Below are 14,383 nucleotides of genomic sequence, written 5' to 3'. Positions count from 1 at the left end.
ATACTCCACTGCAGGCACACACAAAAGGTTCATAAAAGGTTTATTTCCAAGGGAAAAGGAAATAAGGAAAATGGACAACTCAGGGAGAAAATAGGGAAATAAAGTCTTTCATGCGTCTTACCCGATCCGCCGACCTGGAAACCCAAAGTCACTCTCAGAGCTGGCCGGACGCTGCGAGCTGGCCGAGAGCCCAAAATGGAGAGCCCCCAAAGCCCACGTGTCTGCCTTTTGTATCCACCTGGCTGCTTAACCCCACCCTCAGGTCCCAGCCACCTTCCCTTGGGTGGGGATGGGATGTGGAGTTCCCAGTGTCTTTGGCTTTGGCCTGGGGTGGGGGTGGAGGCCACAAAGCCTGCATGGAATGAGCTTTAGGACAGCCTTTTCCCCCTAACAGTGGTTCTGCTTTTAATTTTTCAAGGAACCTCCATACCTCCATACCATGGCGGTGTTTCCATGCCACTCTCAGCACACAAGGCTCCTATTTCTCCACAACCTTGCCCGCACTTACTATTTTGTTTTGGTGTCTGCCAAGTTTTAATAGCAGCCGTGCTAGTGGGTGCAGGGGGCCATCTCGTCCTGGCCACACACATGTGATCTTTGCAGAAATGTCTACGCAAGGCCTCTTGCACACCTTGCAGTTTGGTTTTGCTGCTGCATTGCTGAGCTCTAAGAGATCTTTGTTTCCTGGACGTTGACTCCTTATCAGATGTGTGGTTGGCAGATGCCTCCTCTGCCTTTCCACTGTGTAGACTGCATCCTGATGGATGGAAGGTCTTACGTTTGAGATGGTCCCATTTATGTATTTTTGCTTTTGTTGCCTATGTGTCTGGTTAATGTCCAAGAATCATTACCAAATCCAATGACATGAAGCTCTTCTCTATGTTTTCTCCTGGGACATTTACAATGTTAGTTCTTAACATCTTGAGTTAATTTGTGTGCCTGGTGTTAGGGAGCCTGTTCTACTGCATGTGGGTGTCCAGCTGTCTCAGCATCCTTTGCTGAAGAGACTGTCCTTTCTTCCATTGGGTGGTCTGGGCAACCTTGCTGAAGACCACTTGGCCACACAAGCCAGGGTTTCTTTGGGGGCTATATATCATATATAGCTGATCATGTCAGATATATAATCTCTATGCCAGCGCCTCCACCTGCCTTTTTATGCTGTAGCTTTATAATAATTTTTGAAATCAGCAAGTTCATGTCCCTTCAACTTTGTCTTTCTTTTTCAAGGTTGTTTTGGTTTTCAGAGTCCCTTCAGATTCAGATTTTTCTGTTGCTGAAAGAAAAAAAAAAAAACAGTGCTGAAATTTTGATAGGGATTATAAAGACTATATAGATTGTTTGGGGTAGTATTGATAGTTTACCAATATTAAATTTTCCAATCTATGGCCTCCAGACATTTTTTTATTTGTTGGGGTCTTCTTTAATTTCTTTCTGCACTGTTTTCAGCAGATAAGTCATTCGCTTCTTTGGCTGTGAGTTAGGGCTTGTCTTCATTTTGCTTAAGAAGTCACTGCCAACCTTTTCCAAAGGCATTAACAAATTCTCCCACTCAAGTTCCCTTTGTAGCTCCCATCTTTAAACACGACCTAAGTTTCACTTCTGGGGATCTATACCCAGGAAAATTTTTTTCTTTATAAAAAGGAAATGCTATGAACTTACAACCATGAGATATGTAAGGAACCCTATCAGGCCAACAAACAGTGGGGTGACCCCTTACCAAATTCCTGGTTAACTGCTTGAATGTTACCCAGGAACATAAACTGATCCGTACTGAGATGATGTATCCTTGTATACATGGAAGGTGCACGTGAATGCAGGTTAAGTGAGAAGAGAGGAGCACAGGGGGCATGATTCATATAAAAAGACCGAGACACATAAAAATGAAAAAGCTGCTGCAAAGTCACATTAAGTGTCAAAATCCAGATGCACAATAAAAAAGCATATACCCTCTGCTGCCCCCATGCAACTCTTTTGTGCTTCCCTGGGCTCATCTTCAACACTCTTCTCTCTCTGACAATCCTGCCCCCCTCATTACACCCATTTCATAGAATTCCTCCATCCCAGACCAGCTTTCTCCTGGTCTGTGGCTCCGCTGCAGCCTTCAAACCACTCTTGCTATAGGCAGGCCCGCTTGTTTCCTTCTTACACAAAAGATATCATATCAGGCAAGGCATTTCAGGGCTTGTCCTGTGTGCTGTGATATCCTAGAGGGCATCATCCACCAGCAGACGCTGTCCTCTTCATCCCACATTCGTTTGTATTGTGGGTGAGCCACATCTTTAAACCACACCTTCTATTGCTGGAGGGATCATGTCTTATTGTAAGACTGTGAACCTTTTAACCACAAGTTTTATTTGAGATAAAGCTATTCTTTTGGTAGGCCATAGAATGATGCCTTTAGTCTTCTCTGCTATTAGCAATGAGAACGTTTGTGCAAACACCTCTGTAGGGTCAGGAAGACACAGAGCAGGTTTTCTGATCCAGCAGACCGGGTAAAGGAGGAGTCCTGGAACCTCAGTGGCTTTTGCAGGTTTTTTATTTAGATTTACCAGGCACATGGCAGGCAGGGGTGCTGGGGGGCCCGGAGGCTGGCAGGCCTCCCAGCCCCCAGCAAGTCTTCACTCTATCTGGGCTCTCCTGCTTTCTGTGGTGGCCTAGTTCTCGTGGTGCTTCTGCTTCTGCTTCTCTGCTTCTTTCTCGGCTTCTGCTGGCACCCCCGTGACGCCGCCCTTAAAAGCCCAGTCTCAGCCCAGGTGAATCCCATCTACCTAGGCCCACACCCTCCTCCAGGTGCCGCCATCAGGCATGTATTCAGGACCGCAGGGATCCTTCATCAATCCTGATGGCGGGAGGGCAGAAAAGCCTGATACTTTTACCTTACCCTACAACCACATAGCAGAAAAGCTACCTGGGTTTCCATGCCTGCTGCCCGGGGCCGCAATACCTGTTGGTCCTCCCATCCCCCACAGGAGGCTGTCCCACTCTGACCCACGCTCATGCGCTGCCGGGTGGGAGTGGCAGCTCAGTGTTGTTCTAATTGCATCTTTCACTAAAATGATTGCCTTGGCATATCTTCATAGGTGTAAAAATCATGTGCAATTTGTGAGCTTTTCTTTTTGCTGGGAAACTATTAGTCACATTCTCTGCTCATTTTTCCATGGAGGTGCTAGTCTTTTGCTCAAGCTTCATAGCCTGGGAAATAGTTTGCTGACTAGATAATATAGTTGAATTTTTAAGTTGAAATGTATAAAGTGATGAATCACCTCCTCACCTGTCTCCTCTTTACCTAATAGAAAACCAGAGCTATTAGTTTAGTGAGTGTTCCTCCGGAATTTCTTTATCCATATCCAGCCAGATAAGAATGCCTCCCCACCACACACGCGCCGTCACGTGCTCTCACGGACTCACACTGTGCTGATCTGCCACTCGCTCTTCCCACAGCTGCCAGGTGTCCTGCAGGGGGACGGACAGTCACTGACCTGGTGGGTCCTCCCGACGGATCTTCGGTTCCTGGCCACCTTCTCTTAGATCTGACCCTGTAACGCAGGCCTTTCTAGTAGAAGGTTTCACTTGCATGAAATCAATCGATCAATCAACCAATCAATCAATCAATCAGTCTCCTAGAAGGGAAACTGCTGGCCTTGTATTATTGGTGGTTGATGGAGCTCAATGCAACAGAGCTCAGTGGAGGGCACACCTGCTGACCCACGCCCCAGCCTTACGGTGCCTGCTTTTGCGTTTAATGGCGTTTCCAGTATGCTTTTGGCTGTCCTTGATTTTCACCTGACTTACTTACCTTGGGAAAGCACTGCTCTTTAAACTGGGGCTCCCCTTAAAATGCTACACTCTCAAATGTAAGGCAGCCAAGACAATAAGGAGCCAAGGAGGGGGACGCTCCTGCAGATGTAAACAGAGCACGAAGCCGCTCCACCCCCACCCCTTACGCCAGATGGACACCCACTATGCGCCAACAAGTAATTCAAAATTGTGCGCTGCTGTCCACCCTTACAGATCCATAGTAACCAGCCCCTCAGTGCAGGTAGTGAAACCATACCCTGATTGCTTTACCTACAGCACGGAAATTCCTCCTGCGACTCCCACCCCCCAGGGCAGTTAAAAAAAGATCTGACTTTTCTTTTTACAGCTTCTGAGTTGTAGCTTGCTTAGAAAGCTCTCCTCACCCCCATTAAGACACATGACCAGGCCTCCCCGGTGGCGCGTGGTTGAGCGCTGGGTGGCGAAGCTGCCCGCGGCCTCTGCGGCGCCGGTTCGATCCCCGGCTGCTCCCCGGCCACCGGAGGAGGGTCCCGCATGGCGCGCAGACCTCTCCTGCCGCCCGCTGCTCCCCTCAGCAGTGTCCTTCGGTCCTTCTGCCTGCTCTGCTCCCTTCTCTGGCTCGGTGAATTCTCTCACCCTCCCGCGCTTCTGACTGTACCCAGTGCTTGCATAAATAAATAAATAAATCTTTAAAAAAAAAAAAAGACACATGACCCCCTACACTAAGCGTCGGTGGCATGTAACGCACTTCCTCTGCCAGCCACCTGCCTGCTGCTGCCGCTGTTCATTTTCCTCTGTCCACGTCATGGGGGCCACGCCTGGACTTTGTGTTCTGTTCTCTCTGCCCTCCGGCCTCACTTCTGCTCAGAATGTTCCTAGAGACACCAGAATGTGTCCTTTTTTGTTTTGGATTCCGAATCACACCCTCTGGCCACGGAGTCCCCACAGGGGCTGGTTCAGTGTCAGAGACGACACTTAGGGATCCGCTCAACCCTCCCAGCAGCCTGAAGGGAAGCGAACCTGATCCTTTGCTTGATCCAGGCAATGATGCCTCCAGCACCGCCTCCAGCCCGTCCTGGGGTGCACACCCTCAGGGTCTGCTGAGAGCACACGGGAGGACGCAGCCAGGGTCTGCAAAGACGTACTGTAATCGCCACGAACCCGAACTTCTGTCAATTTGTAGCCACCTATGACCTGGCCCCCATCATAAAAGCTCAGGTGGAGACTGAATGTACTAGAATGCCCAGAAGTTTCTGGAAGCGAACTTCCTTTGCTCTCCTGCAGGTGTTGGGCCTCCTGGCTGCGGCTTCACAGGTGGCCGCTCCTGTATTTGCCACCTTTCTGTGTTGGTGCCAGCCTGTTCCTGGTTGCCCCCTTGGCCCTCCAGCTGGAGTGCTCCCGGTTCCGCTGCACCTGCTGTGACATCTGTTGGCCGAGTCCGCTGCCGTGGCTACTATTTTTATTTTTAGAAATACCTTTTGGTTCTTTTGGGAAACTGCCCTATTAATTTTTATAATTCTCTTTCCAAAGTTACCTGAAGTGTACTTTTACGTTGCTGCTCCTAACCAGCCGAAGGTGGTCCACACCCCGTGGTCCTCATGGGTCTGGAGTCTTTGCCAGCTGCTTGCCTGGTTCTGACTCAACAGGCTTTTTGTTTGACCAGCTTGGCGCTGGGCATTGATTTGAAAAAAGAAATGCGTGTGTGTACCCTTACAGGCGTGTGTGTGTGCGTGTGCATGTGTGTGTGAAAGGCTGTCCTGAGCCTGCAAAGATAATCTTCTCCAGAGAAGACCAGCGTTTGCTTCTGCTCGAGACCTCCACCTCTGGGGGCCAGCCTGACCCTGTGCACACTCGAGGCTGGAGAGCCCCTTGGTGACCCAGCTAGCCCCACAAGGGGCCACACTCCCCACAGGCTGCTCACAGGGCTGGTCCCAGGGGCAGCGGCAGCGGTGATGGTCCAGCAGGAGCTGCACATGCGAGGCCCTGAGTGAGCGTGTGCCTGTCTCTCGTGGGCTCCCGTCTGCCCACATAGGGGTCCCCAGAGAGGCCTTCCCTGGACACTGGAGTGCAGGCCCACGCCCTGCCCCCTGCTCCCGAGGGCCTGTCTCCATCACGCAAGCACCGTCCTCGTCCCCTTCCGGGGGCCGCTTCCGCTGCGCCTCCTCGGCAGTGCCAGGCTCCGTCAGGCCGGGCTCGCCCAGCGTGCCCTGGATCCCGCTTCTGGAGCAGAGCCCGGCGCAGGAGGCTTCTCACAGGATCGCCGCGGACGCGTGAGGACATGAGCTGGTGCGTGAAGTAATGATTCTACTGGAGGAGACGCGTCGGGTGGGGCGAGTGCTGGGGTGGCGTCTTCTGAGTCTGAGGGAGCCGGTAGAGGCCGCCCGGGGGGCAGGGCCAGCGATTAGGAGGGCGATTAGGGCCCTGGGGACAGGAAACAGAGCCCACGCCCACAGCACCCCTTCTCACAGCCCAGTCCCCTGAGGGCCACAGAGCAGAGGCCTCTGCAGTCACCCCCCGCGTCCTGGGACCGGAACCCAGGGGAAGTGGCTTTTTATTTTAGTAACACATTTTTTAGAGCAGCTTCAGGTTCATAGCAAAGAAGAAGATAAGGAGATCGCCCGGGCACCACTGCCCGGTGTGCACAGCCTCCCTACGCCGGTCGTCCGCCCACAGGGGGTGTTCGTAACCGGCAAACCTCCACCTCATGACCCCCGGAGGCCCTTGTGGGGGGTCACTGGTGGCGCTGTGCATTCTGTGGGTTTGGACCAACGTGCAGTGCACGCCCCCTCTGCCACCGGGCCCTGGCAACCACCGATTTCTTTACTGTCCCCAAAGTTTTGTCTCTTTGAGAATGTCATATGGTGGAATCACGCAGCGTGTGACTTTCTCAGGTCAGTTTCTTTCACTTAGTGATGTGCATGTAACTGTCCCCAGGTCTTTACACCACCGAAGGCTCATTTCTGAGGAATATCCTACTATCTGGACAGACCGGCTTATCTCTCTATCACCTGCCAAAGGGCGTGTGCCTGCTCCTAGGCTCCGGCCATGATGTGGAAAGACGCAATAGCAGGAGCGCACAACCTCTCGGCCCCTGGGAGCACACTCCACGCTGCGTGATTGCCAGATGAGAAGGTAGGGATGTGTTTGTTTTCCTAAGGAGCTGCCAGACTGTCCTCCACAGTAACCGTGCTTTTTGCATTCCCACCGCTGGATGAGAAACCCCAGCCCACACCCGGACCCAGGAGGTGGGAGAGGCCAGCGGCTGCCTGTCCTCAGGGCTGTGGAGGTGTCACCGTGGTCCTGATTTGCATTTCTTTGACCAGTGACACCATCTCTTTCTGCGCTTACCTGGCAGCCGCATGCCTTCCTTGGTGAGGCTTCCGTTAAGGCCTTTGGCCCATTTTTTAAAATCCGCTTGTTCTCTTGATGAATTTTAAGTTTCTTTGTGTATTCTGGGGAGGAGTCCCTCATCCCTGGGTCTTGTCTCCTTGCTCTCCCGACGTCTCATGAAGAACAGAAGCTTTGCTGTTAGTGACGTCCCGCTTATGGCAGCTTTGCCCGGATGGCAGCTTCGGTGCCGCGTCTGCAGGTCACCGGTCACGTGCCGTCTCTTACATTGCCGTCGGGAAGTTTTGTAGTTTTGCATTTTACATGTAGGTCTGATTCATTTTGAGTCAAGAAATGATCCATTTCTTGCATGTGGGTGCCCAATCGTCCCAGCACCATTTGTTGAAAAGACTATTTTTGTTGTATTGTCTTTGCTCCCGCCAGCGGGCGGCCGCCTCCACTGACCGGCTCCGAGTTCTCTGCTACGCTGCGCCGACCCGCCTGCCGTTCCTCCCGCCACCAGAGCACGCTGGGAGTGTCTGCTTGGTAGCGAGCCTGGCAGCCCGGCGGGTCTCCTGCTCGGCTCTCCACCTCCGGCCTTGTCTCTGAGCCTTCTGCCTCTTCACGTCAACTTTAGAACCAGCTTGCCAGTGTCCGCAAAATGCCTGGTTGGGATTTGATCGGGACCGCGGTCATCGACCGTCTTGACGTCTTGATAATACTGAATCTTGCTGGCCCACAGACAGAATATTTTTCCATTTATCTTTTCTTTGATGTTGATGATCAGAGTTATATCATGTTCTTCACGGCTATCTTGTATGTTTACACCCAAGTATTCCTTATGGGGGGGCAGTAATTAAATGGCATTGTGCTTTCAATTTCCACTCCAGTGCTCACCGCTGGGGTATCAGAAGGTGACTGATAAGCGTGTATTAGCTTCCCATCTTGCAGCCTTATTATAATCAGTGATGAGCTCCAGGAATTTTCTACATAGACGATCGTGTTATTTGCGAGCAAGCCAGCTTTATTTTTTCTTTCCCTATCTGTAACTCCCCCCCCCCTTTTCTTGTTTTACTGCGTGGGCTGACACCTCCGTAGAATGCTGAAGAGGAGTGGATGCCTTGCCTTGTCTCTGACCTTAGGGAAGTTTGGGAGTTTCTCACCATTAAGTATGATGCTAGTTCCGGGTTTGTTTGTTTGATTTTAGATATTCTTTACAAGTTGAGGATGTTCCCCTCTAGTTTATTCAGAAAGTTTTTTTAAGATGTATTTATTTATGCACATAAGAACTGGGGTACAGGTGAGAGGTGCGGGGGTGAGAGGACTCCCCAGAGACAGAGTGGGGAGCACAACAGGCAGATTGACTAAAATCTACTGCTAGGGGAGCAGCGGAGAGACAGGAGAGGTCTGCTGCGCCATGTGGGTCAGCTCCATGCCTTAGATTGAAAGCGGAAAGCCGCAGTGGCTGGGGCGCTTGACAGCGCTGAGACTGTCACCCCTGCACAGTGGGAGGCCCCAGCCAGCGCCATCTGTAAAATGAGCTCAGCTGGATTTTCCTGCTGTCCATGGAGAGCCACGTGCTAACCTGCGATCTCTTCAGCCCCACTTGTTGTCCCCTCTCTACGAGGAGCAGAGCCGCTGGGTCCCACACCCCAGGGGGGCCAGGGGAGGTTCATGTTCCCGGTCCTGCAGGCTGGAGCCCAAGGGGGTGGCTGCGAGGGAGGGAGTGGGTGAGGCCTCTCTTCCTGCCTGCGGGGGTGGGGGAGCTCGAGTGCGTGCGGCTGTGTGCACGTGTGTGTGCGTGCACCTGACTTGTGTGCACCTGCGGGGAGAGCGGTCTGTGAGGCGGGACGCTAAGCCACCCTGGAGGTTCTGCCTCGTGACCTCAACTGACCCTAAATACTCCCCATGGGCCCTCTCCAAACACCACCCGGGCATAGGGCTTCCACAAGGGCGGGAATCAGGACGGGGGCTCAAGCTTTAGCCCACTCTGCAGCCCCCAGCACACCCGGGTACCCCTCTCTGGGAGCTGGAAGGAGCTGGAAGGAGCCATCCCTCAGGGAGTCTGAGGGACTGGGGGAGCATGTCCTGTACCTGGAGGGCATCCTGGCCTGTGTCTAGGACATACCTCTTCTCTTTGAAGGGGCGACCTTAAAGGGTCTCCAGCTGGATTCAGCCAGGAGGGCGCACGGCCAGAGTCTGGGCGCACCTGGCACACACAACCGTGCCCTCCCAGACTGGTTCAGTCCAGACCACGGGCATCAGGGAGGGGTGGCGCCTGCTGGCGCGGACAGCTGCTGGCTGCCGGGCTCTGCGTCGCGTCCGTCAGAGGTGGGGTGGCGAGGAAGCAGCGCTCCCGAGGGGAGCACGGCACGGTCTCTGCCCGCGGTTTGTCCCCGTGGCGTCCGGCGGAGCAGGCTCAGCGGGCGGACAGGACGCAGGGCAAACCCCGCACTCCCGCCTGCTGCGTTCTCAGGACGAAACCCCCCTCGAGGCCGCGGGCAACGTGACGAGCAGTTCAGTCCACATACATGTGTAGAGGCGACGAGAGATCTAAAAGCCCATTCAGTAAACAAGCCTGCCTTCTTTCTACAGAGAGAAACAAGAGAAACTGGCACCTTTACACGGACCAAGGCCGCCTGGCCTGGCCAGCCCGTCCTCCCCACCCCATTAGCAGAGAGAGGTCGATGACAGCAGACACTCAGCCTGGATGCGGCCTGGGGCCAGCGGCTTTGCTTGCAACCCCACCCCCCACCCCCTGCCCCTTCCAGACGGGAGCTGCGAGACTGTGCCGGTGAGTTGCTCGTGGTGGCGCGGCGTGGGGTGCGCCGAGGGCCCCGGGCGCCTTCCTTGCCCCGTATACGAGCCCTGGAGCTGTGGTGCTCCAGAACTCTCCACCTGGGAGCCAGGCACCAAGCAAATGTTCAGCTCATTTGCCTGCAGACTCTTCCTAGAACAACTGAGCCGCGTTTGAATAAACAAAGTCCATGGGAAGCGCGACGCGAGAGAAGACTGCGTTGGCTCTGTGGCGAGGAGGTCTAGTTCTCACCCCAGCGCTGCTGCTCTCCCGGCCCGTCCACTCACCCTCCCGGCCCGTCCACTCACCCTCCCGGCCCGTCCACTCATCCCCCGGCCCGTCCACTCACCCCCCGGCCCGTCCACTCACCCTCCCGGCCCGTCCACTCATCCCCCGGCCTGTCCACTCACCCCCCGGCCCGTCCACTCACCCTCCCGGCCCGTCCACTCACCCCCCGGCCCATCCACTCACCCTCCCGGCCCATCCACTCATCCCCCGGCCCGTCCACTCACCCCCCGGCCCGTCCACTCACCCTCCCGGCCCGTCCACTCACCCTCCCGGCCCGTCCACTCATCCCCCGGCCTGTCCACTCACCCCCCGGCCCGTCCACTCACCCTCCCGGCCCGTCCACTCATCCCCCGGCCTGTCCACTCACCCCCCGGCCCGTCCACTCACCCTCCCGGCCTGTCCACTCACCCTCCCGGCCCGTCCACTCACCCCCCGGCCCGTCCACTCACCCTCCCGGCCTGTCCACTCACCCCCCGGCCTGTCCACTCACCCTCCTGGCCTGTCCACTCACCCCCCGGCCTGTCCACTCACCCTCCCAGCCCGTCCACTCACCCTCCCAGCCCGTCCACTCACCCTCCCGGCCTGTCCACTCACCCTCCTGGCCCATCCACTCACCCCCCGGCCTGTCCACTCACCCTCCCGGCCTGTCCACTCACCCCCCGGCCTGTCCACTCACCCTCCTGGCCCATCCACTCACCCCCCGGCCTGTCCACTCACCCCCCGGCCTGTCCACTCACCCTCCCGGCCTGTCCACTCACCTTCCTGGCCCATCCACTCACCCCCCGGCCTGTCCACTCACCCTCCCGGCCTGTCCACTCACCCCCCGGCCTGTCCACTCACCCTCCTGGCCCATCCACTCACCCCCCGGCCTGTCCACTCACCCTCCTGGCCCTCAGTTTTCTCACCTGTGGCCTGGGGGGGGGGTCGCCTGCCGTCGGCCTCCCATCCCTGCACCTTGAGGCCAGTAATGACAAAGGTAGTGGCCCCGGGATGAGCGCCCAGCCAGCTCTCCCTTTGGGCAGCAGGGGGCTGGGGACCCCTGGCCTGATTGGGCAGAAGCTAAAAGCGGCTGAACTCAGGCGCGCGCCGGCTGATATTCATGCCGTGCGATCGGCTGTGGGAAGAGCAGAGGCCCCCAGTCCCCACGCCCCCCCGGCCTCCACTGTCCCCGGTGCTGCTGCAGCTGCTCTGGGCTGGGGCTGCGCTTAGAAGCTTAGAATGGCCAGGCCCTCCCCCGCCCCAGCAGCACAGACCCCCGAGGTCCGTGTCACTGTCCGGGAGGGACCCCAGGACCGACGTTCTTGGTGACTCCGGTGTGGAGGCGGAGTCCGCTCGCGGGCTCGGTGGGCCTGACGCTCTTTGCACATGGGGCCAGAGGGCTCTGGGGAGGGCCGGCCTGTGTGGGGGGTGGGGGAGGAAGTCGGGGCGCAGGCAGTCAGGGCCACGGGGGCCTCAGCCTTGATAGCGCCCCGGAAAGCAGGAGAGGCCCTGGTGCCCACCCCCAAGCAGACACCTGTGCTGACCAAGCCTCGCCCGGTCTGCCTTGCAAGAGCCGGGTACCACCTGGTCCAGGAGGCCCCGGCCTCGGCTGGCGATGAAAGGCCAAAGCCAGCCAGGAGGAGCCCGTGGCGGGGCCGGCCACCGAGACATGAGGGCAGGGTCACGCTCTGCCTCCCCAGTGACGTACACGAGCCTGTTTCCTGCCCTGGACCCCTGTCTGTTCAGAGAGCTTTCCTGTCCTTCTCATCTGACCCTGAACTTCTTGCTTTTCTGCCTAAGGCTGGTCTCAGGGAGACAAGGTCTGAGGACCAAGCTGTTGGGGTCCAGCTCCCGGACCCCAGCCTGATTCGGTGGGCTGTTTAGCGCCACCCCATCTGCTGTCCACTAGTGACCCCTGGGTGGTCCCAGGGTCTGTATTGCCCAGGAGCTAGTGAGGATTGCAGAACCCCACCCTGTGTGGAACCCCCATTTTCACAATGGAAGAGCACCCGGCCAGGCCCCTGGAGCACCCGTCACAGGATTCTTTACTAAAATAGCAAAGGGGGAGCCTCCCTGGTAGCTCAGGGGTGAAGTCTCAGCGCTATCAAGCTATCACCAGCCACCCCAGCCTGAGTTCAATCCCTGACCAGGGAGCTGACCCACAAGGCGCAGCAGACCTCTCCTGTCTCCCCGCTGCTCCCCTCAGCAGATCCGCCTGTTCTGCTCCCCACTCTGTCTCTGGTCAATCCTCTCACCCCTGCACCTCTGGCCTGCACCCCAGCTTTTGTATGCATAAATAAAATAAATTAAAAAAAAAACACAAACAGCAAAGCGCAGGTTGCATGCGGACACGAGGTCAGAGCCCCGGGCTGCGGGGGGAGGCCCTGGGAGGCCCTGGGCCGGACAGGGACCGGCACTGGGAGTTTGGTCCCTTGCACCAAGCCAGCAGGGTGCCTGGGGGACGCCAGGCGAGACGGTATACCTGGGTGGGGCCAGAGTCCTTGATGGATGTGGGGAGCAGCCAGATGGGGGAACCTCCATGATATCTTAATCAGGAGACGGGGCGCGGGCTCAGCTGCTGTCAGACAACACGTTGCCCTCCCCTCCCTCGAGACAGCCCAGGCTGCCTGGGAAGGCCTCAGACCACCACAGGGCGGGCACCCCCAGCAGAGCGGGAGGGGAGCAGAGAGCAGTCCTGCCAGGCCCCCTCTCTCCTGGAAGGCCCAGGCCTGGATGCCCTCGGGCCTCCCACCCCCTGATGTCCGTGCAGGGAAGGGCACCAGGACCCTCGAGCTAACAGTGAGCTCCGAGCCTGGAGGAAGCCGGAGGAGCAGCCCTGGGCCCTGGCCTTGGGCCTGGCACGGCTCCCCAGGACTCCGGCAGGACAAGATGACACTCCCTAAATATTTGCTGACCGGCTAAGGAGAGAGCAAACAGGCGCAGGCTTCAGGCTTTTTCCACCAGATGCAGGAACGACCTCTTCCTCCTTCCTCTCCCCCCAGGGGCCTCCTCCTGCGTCCTCACCTGCTTTTGAAAAGTCCCCTGCAGTTCCCAGTGCAGAGGACACCTGCCGGCAGGGTCTGTCCTTGGCTCTTCTCTTTCAAAGACATGAAAAGCTGCTTACACCAGCTCCTCCATTTCCTCCACAAGTTCAGCCTCACCAGTGTTCACAGATTCGTTCATTCATTCATTCATTCATTCATTCATATGCTCTCTGTTCAAGGGAGGGTGTTTGTGGAGCAGCTGCTCAGGGCCCCCAAGCTGCTGGGAGGAAAGCATCCCCTAAGGCCCCAACTCACAGGGGTCGTGGCCCCCCCTTCAGGCCACAGCTGCTGCTCCCCCAACCCGGGTGAGGAGCAGGCCCAAGTGCCCGCTGGCCCCAGGAAAGCACACAGGACCAAAGACCCCATTAAGAGGGAATCTGGGGAGACCAGCGCCTGCCCGGGGGGCCAGCCCAGGGCACGACTCTGCTTCCTGGAGGGGTCCCCTGCAGGCAGGCAGACCAGTGGGTGGGGAGCAGCGAGGGGAGCGGCACGGGGCGGAGGGTCACGGGCCTCCTCCGAAGTGAAACCCATTGCTCCTGCCGAGTGCGGGGACGGGGAAGGCTCCCCACATCCAGCCTGCCGACAAGCCCACTGTCTGGGGATTGAGGTGCTTGAATGAGAGTGTAGGACACGTGGAGAGATCGAGACAAGCCACAGTCACACGCTGATCCTGAAAAAGAGCCTTCTGAGCAGGCACAGGCAGGTTCTGGGGGACAGCCCACCACTGTGGGCCCCCACCTGCTCTCCTGGGGCTGGCAGAGTGACCACAGGGCTTTCAGCCCGTCTCAGAAGGGCCCGGAGGACTTCCAGGGGGAGGTGAGGCAGGCTGGGCTGCAGGCTGACAGGCAGTCCCTGTGGGGTGTTTAATGAAGTGGGGGCAGCACCTAAGCCCGCTACCCCGGCGTGCCTTCTCCTGGGCCCTCATGTCCTTCCTGGTGTGTTCGGGGCACCTTGCAATGGGCGCCTGGGCGGTAACAGAGTGTGGTGGGCACAGAATCACGGGCAGGAGGGAGGAGTGGGCTGTGCCCACAGAGCGGGGCCCGCGCCAGGCCGCGCCAGGGGGCGGAGGAGGACTCTGGGGCCTCCACTGGGCGGTGCTGGGTCCCGCAGCAGGGACAGGCCAGGCAGGGCGAGGGATCACCTGGACTGTGCACCCCCAGCAGGCTCCGTG

The sequence above is a fragment of the Talpa europaea genome (genome assembly GCF_964194135.1).
Source record: "Talpa europaea genome assembly, chromosome: 4".
In the NCBI taxonomy this organism is placed as follows: domain Eukaryota; kingdom Metazoa; phylum Chordata; class Mammalia; order Eulipotyphla; family Talpidae; genus Talpa; species Talpa europaea.
This window is presented reverse-complemented; position numbering follows the sequence as displayed.